This window comes from Atractosteus spatula, chromosome 27, assembly GCF_055471065.1.
Source record: "Atractosteus spatula isolate fAtrSpa1 chromosome 27, fAtrSpa1.hap1, whole genome shotgun sequence".
Lineage (NCBI taxonomy): Eukaryota > Metazoa > Chordata > Actinopteri > Semionotiformes > Lepisosteidae > Atractosteus > Atractosteus spatula.
Genome location: NC_142732.1, coordinates 9,346,052 through 9,352,409, shown reverse-complemented (window position 1 = coordinate 9,352,409; position 6,358 = coordinate 9,346,052).

Here is a 6,358-nt window from a genome sequence, read left to right as displayed (position 1 = left end):
TCAAAAATACAGGATTAATGTAATTTTTAAAAAAAATTCCAGTAATTTTGCTTACTATGGCAGAAAGCAGCTGTCTTCCAAGCAGGCAGGTATATTTAAAAAGTAGATGGCTGCTGCATAGCTGAATTAAAACATGCAACTTATCTTCAGTACCAGGGAACAACGAGGGAAATCAGAAATTTAACCGGCAAAGGGTTCTTCCTGTAGCTGGACCTTTGTTCAGCTCCCTGATGTCAAATCCCTCGCCAGCCTGCAGTTTCGTTAGCATGCTGTGCCTTCATTCTGGGCCCCCCTACTCGATTAAAGGTACATAGTGAGTGAATGAAATGCAAGGACATATACAGATTCCGTCACAGACATGAGCCCGTAAGGGCAGAGCCAGACTTTCCCAGCTGGCGTCCCAACTGGACTTGCTGGAAGTCATACAGCAGTCAGAGCCACGCCGGGCACCTGGTCAGGCAGTGCTAATCTGGGCTGCATCTGAGAGGCTGAGGGGGTCGCTTGGCGCTGTGACACAGCCTTGCAGTTGTGTGATGTGGGTCTCATTCATTCAGCATGGCCAGCCCTAGGCCTGCAGGCTTCCTCACTCATCAGCTTGGCCACATTGCCATGCAGTGTCAGGCATGGGCAACACAACTCCAGTCACTGTCTTCATTTTTACAAGTGGATCTTTAATGAGGAAATAGTCCCTATGCATTTTTGATTCTAAGGTGGCTTGGCATGAGCTGATTTTAATGAACGTTTTGCCAAACATAGGATGTGCGATTCTTTGCTGTTTCCAGGAGAATAAATAAAAGCACAACTTTTATAACTTCTTCGCTGTATACTGTACGGTATGTTGTAGGCTGGATCAGGGTTGCTATGAGACACATTTTCTTTAATACTGATGCTTATATACATTTTATCTGTACCTGAGGCAACTGCAGTTGTGTCAGATGTATGGGGAATGATGATGTAAGTCTGTGGCACAAACAACTAGAAATGAAAGCTTTGTACTGCGAATGTAGCCCAGGCATTAATTCCGCAGACCTCTTCACTGTTTATGGCGTAGAGAATTTGTGTAATATCAGTGGCAAAGTGGCAAATCACAGGGTTCTGCTGCATGGAAGGATTTAGGTCTGGAAAAGCACAGATAAAGCATTAGACTTCTGATCGTTTAAGCAGGCAATAACATTTGACTGTTGAAAACATCAGAGGAATTAATAGTGTGGGCTTTTCTTCTTATTTCATGGTGCTTTAGAGCTGCACCTCATAGGTCAATTGACTTTTCTGTGTTCTTAAAGAGCCTTGAGGAGGTTGTAACGAGGATGGAAAAGGCTCTTACACGACTGTTGTTTTAATAAAAATACTTACGGGCGTTAGAGCACATCCTTTATGGGCGTTTTTGTAAAGGCTTCTAACCAGGAAGAGAAATGAATATATGGACAGCTTCACCAGGAGGGTGCAGTTAGTCACTGTCAGGCTGATTCCATGAGTGTGAGAGACAGAGGGGACCAGCGCAGTGCGTTCCAAGAGGAGCAGGACTAGGCCCGTGACCACGCTCTGTTCTCAGTCCTGAAGCCACAGCTGGGGCCGCCAGTGCTCTGTGTTCTGCGCTGATGTTTCCTGACACACGGTGCGTGGGACAGATTGCACGGAAATGAGTTGGGAAGGTGTATGGGTGCCGGGAGGTTTAGGGTTTTTCAAGGCACTGGGAGAGGTCTGCCAAAAGTAACTTTTGAAATTATTTCCTTTAAATCCTTTCACGCTGTTTTTTTTCTCCCTTTTTAATCATATCACGTTTAAAGTAAGTGGCATCCTTAGTTTTTTCCTTTGTCAGTATTTGCTTTTGTCTCATCCTGGACTGCTTGGTCTTTAGTCAGTGAGGAAGGCCTAAGAATACTATATGATGTATGTCAAGTGATCTCTTTTCCCATCCCAAAAATAATGCTGCACTGATAAAGGCTGTTTAACTTGTGATGTATTTCTCCAGTGCAGGTTAAAAACAGTGAAATCCATACGTTAGATCACACAGACCTCACATTCTGACTGCCGAAAGTGCTGGTGAGAGCTCAACATTGAAGTGGGCAGGAGAAAAAGATCTGATACCTTAGCTTTTTACCAATTAAACATCCGAAAACAGCTATTTGATGCAACAAAAGACATGCAGAAAAAATAACCCATTTGCTTGTCCGGCTAGATTTAAAACATTTTTGTCTAGTTTTGTCGTTTGGTTTTGATCTGTGTAGCAGAGAAGATTTCAGTGTTTCCCTCTCAGTCTCAGGTCGCCTGGTTGCAATGTGTCATTAATGCATACTCAAACAGGAAACTTACATAATAGCACACAGCATCCCTCCATGGCAGTTACATCTGTGTATAATGCACAGTTAATCATGTGTAAATTTATACACGTATGCATACACATTCACATGCATGATCATGTGCTTGAATCCACAACATCATCCATAATTCTCCTGCATTGCAAGCATTGCATCAGGGTTGCTACTATGCAATATCAACAAGTCCTGTTCTACCCAAAATAGAGGAGTCAACATTTAGACCTATACTGTATATATTCCAATAAATGTCTTCACATATCACTTACCAAGCTTTAAAAAAAAACAGAGGCAGGGTTTGAAATTCAGCTGGGATCCATTCGGCTGTGCAGAGGCTGCCCTGTACATCAGCGCTTGGGCAGTGAAGTCAGTGAAAACAATAGTGTTGCCGAAGCCCACTGAATGGAGACTGGAAACAAGCCCTCTGCTGAATGTTTGCTTTGTATGTTTCGGTGTGCTTGTTTGACCAAGCAGGCCTGTTTCGGCCAGGCACAGAGAGGAGGCTCTAAGTGCTGTGGCATTTCCCTCCCTCTGCACTGCAACACTGTCATAACTCTTTTAGTACCTACAGTACCTGCTAAAAGGGCTGCGTGACTGCTAATGTACTTTTGTTTGTATTGAGTAGGAGAGTAATGAGTGTGAATGGTAATGAATGGTTTTCAATCTTACAAGCTTAAGATGCATGGCTAAATGTCTTCTAGTGAGTGCCTTGGCTCCCTACCATCATTAGACTCGGGTTCCCTTCCGCATTTTCTGTTTTTCTTTTGCACTTCCTGTAGTAAAAGAAGCTGCCGCGATGGAAAGCAAAAAGATTAAGCACTTACAATACAATCCAGCTCAGATCTCAGCAAGTCATAGGCTGTCAGTACTGTACAGGAGCCAAACACCGTGTCTCCCAGCCACTGTTCAGAATTCCTTGTGCTTTGGCAACAGGAGTCAATGACCTCTATTACACATCGTCAGTAGAGCTTTTATTCTATGATATAGAAATTGTTTTCTTTCCCCTCTTTTTCCAGTTGATTTCCTGTTAAGCAATCTGTCACGTTTTCTGGACAGGGCTTATTTTTCTTCACTCACCGCAAGCTTATTTTGCTCTAATCCCTCCTCTGTCCCCCTCCTCTCTCTCTGCCTGTCCTTCTGTCTCTGTCTCGTGGGCTCGGAGCGGTTTGCCAGCTCTCTGCCAGGTCCTGAAGAGGCAGAATGGACTGTTGGGAACATAACGTTGAGGTGTCTGATTCACAGACGATGCAGAGTCATGACTAATGATCAATGCTTACAGCCATCTTACTGTGTGAGGCTTATTTTCTGTATTTTTCCTTTCTTAGATGAAGTAGAGGGTCTTTATTAATTCTTTCTCCTCAGTTCTTTATCTTTTTATCCCATTTTATATGCATGCCAATGTCTGGATCAACTGTAGAAAACTGACATGGGCACCAATGAATTATTTGTTAATTTAAGTGGATTAATCATACTCACTCCTGTGTGCTTCATACCAGAGTATTAGAAACTTCTTTTTACTGTTCTGTACAAAGCTGGTTTTCTGCAGCTTTTTTTCCTAGACAGAGAATAATATAGATGCTATTAGAACTTTTTGCTGGCAGAACGACAGATAGCGATGTCATTCTTATTAGAACAAACGGTCTTGCTTGTAGGTCTTATAAATGACTATTCAGAGTTAAAGTAGACTGCTCTGTAAAAGATCTATAATACATTTTGGTAGTTTAAGATATACTTGGAATAGTCAAAATCCATACTGTGTTTGTGACAGCACTGCAAAGTAATTACAAGTAATCATTTACATTTTCATCAACAGCACCGCTGTGATCACCGTAAATCCTTACAGCTTTCAGGCGAAAGAGAAAAATACGCAAACACACAACGTGGTGCTTAACCCGTCTGACCCTTTAGGCATACTTTTCTGCAATTAATTATTTTTCCTCTGCCTTGTTAATTGCTCTCACTGGAGAAGAAAAAACAAACAGGAAAGCAAATGACTCATTGGCTGGTGGTGTCTTGTGTGGACGGCACCCTTGAAGAGTTGTTTTTTTCTGTCTTTGTCGAGGCGCTGCTTCAGCCCTCTGTTTCCTGACTCATCCTGCCAAGAGGTTCCAGTTCTCTGTTGCTGGGATCTGTCCAGCTGAGCCGAGTTCGAAGCCTGCTTGGGCTCAGCAGAAAGGACTTGCACGAGCTCCAATCCTAAATGCCTCTTCACCGAGTTCTATACGTCTATATACAGATTAGCAGAAAAGAACTTCTGATGAGGCTGTGTCAGTAATGGCCCTTCTCACAAGAACTCTCCTTCTGAATTGTGGCATTATGCATAGTCTTCAGTGATATTTTCTCTAAGAGAGGGAATTGATTTCTACAGTAGGTAATGTACATTCCATTAAGGCAAATATTTTCCTTACAAGTGGAAAGGTAAGCTTTGGCCCACTGTGTCCTGACTCTTAATATTTGTCCATTCTCAAACATTGAGCTCTGGTATTTAAATTTCTGTGTCTTTTCTGCTTTATATAATGCCCCATGTTGGTGCAACTGGCTAGGAAATCAGAAATACATTTGTTTATTGCTTGTTTATTAAAAGAAAATGAATGCAAAATGGCAGTTTGATTTCACCTTTCAATTCAATATTAAAGACGTTGTTTTTTTCCTTCTGTGATATGAAATTCAGATTGATGATGGAGGAATTATCAATTCTGTGATCAGAGTGCAGTAAATTTGCTCAGTAGTTATTGCAATTTTCCTTGGTTTTATGGGATTTCTTTGCTTTTCTACAGTTAATATTATGACTTACTATACCTTTGTGTACTTTATCATGCTTTTATTGTAATATCACTGTGCTGTATTACGATATTGTGTTTTGACATGCTAAGCTGTTACAAGGGAATCAGTTATGCACGGAAAGTTAATTCTTGTGATTGGAAGAAAGGGGTTTGGGTTAACTCTCCACATGTGGAACCAAAGGGTCAGATGTACAACTGTGTGAAAGTGCCAAAAACAAAGATTTAATTTTCTTCTCGTCACTTACATTGACAAACACCTGCCAGCAGGCACATCCTTCCCTGGGCTCGGTCTACCCAAAACAATTCCTTTCTCGCCTAGGAGAAGGACGAGCACTTCTGAGTGGCTACACTCCATCCAGCGCCCGCCTCGTGTGACAGGAGGAGCTGTCTGGTCTTGACACGTTTTCACATCCAGTGGCAATCACGAGCGACGCCCCAGTAGCTCTCACAATTACCCACACGGTCTCCATCCCCTGAGTTTTCACTCTGCCGTTCCTGCTCACGGCTCTAATAAACCGTCTTCCTCCTTTATCTCTGGGAGGCACAAACCTAAGAAAGGGCGCAAGTGGAATTTGAATTCTCTTTTTTTTTGTCCGCTGCTGGCCTGATCTCTGCAGTTTTCTGGGTATTGCCACCAGAAGCAGGAGCTTGACTCAGGCGAGGGTGGAACAGTGAAACTGTGAAGCGCTCCCGTGAAAACCGGGTGTGGACCCGCCAGGGTGTCCTGTGTTCATAGGAGGGAATTGCAGAGAGCTGGTGGTCATAAGTATTTGAGGATTTGCCTTCTGATTGCACTGCAGTGCCAACTAATTCACAGGTACTGATTGGCTTGGGCCTATTACATTATATGTTGTACAGTACAAGTACTTTGCCCTTTAAAAACCTGACGTTGCAGTAAATTTGGTCAGTCGGAGTGAGAAAATTTGCAGCTATGTCATTTCCCAGTTTGACTCCCAGACTCCAGCTCCTGCAAAATCACTTTAATTTGTGTGCCACAACTACTCAGTACAACGGCAATTATAGCATTTCCCAGAAGCTTCCACAAGCTTTTGGTTTCATACACAATCTAGTGCTGATAAGTGCAAATAGTAATTTGTCAGCATCCAACAATGCTGAGGCTGTTTTTCTCCTGACCCACTGGAATATTTCACTGTGGTCCACTCGGTGCTTCACAGACCTGAAATGGTCTTCAATAAGTCATCATCGTGCCCACAGCTCCATCAACCCCCTGCAACCCAGTGGAACTGTATAAATCACAGA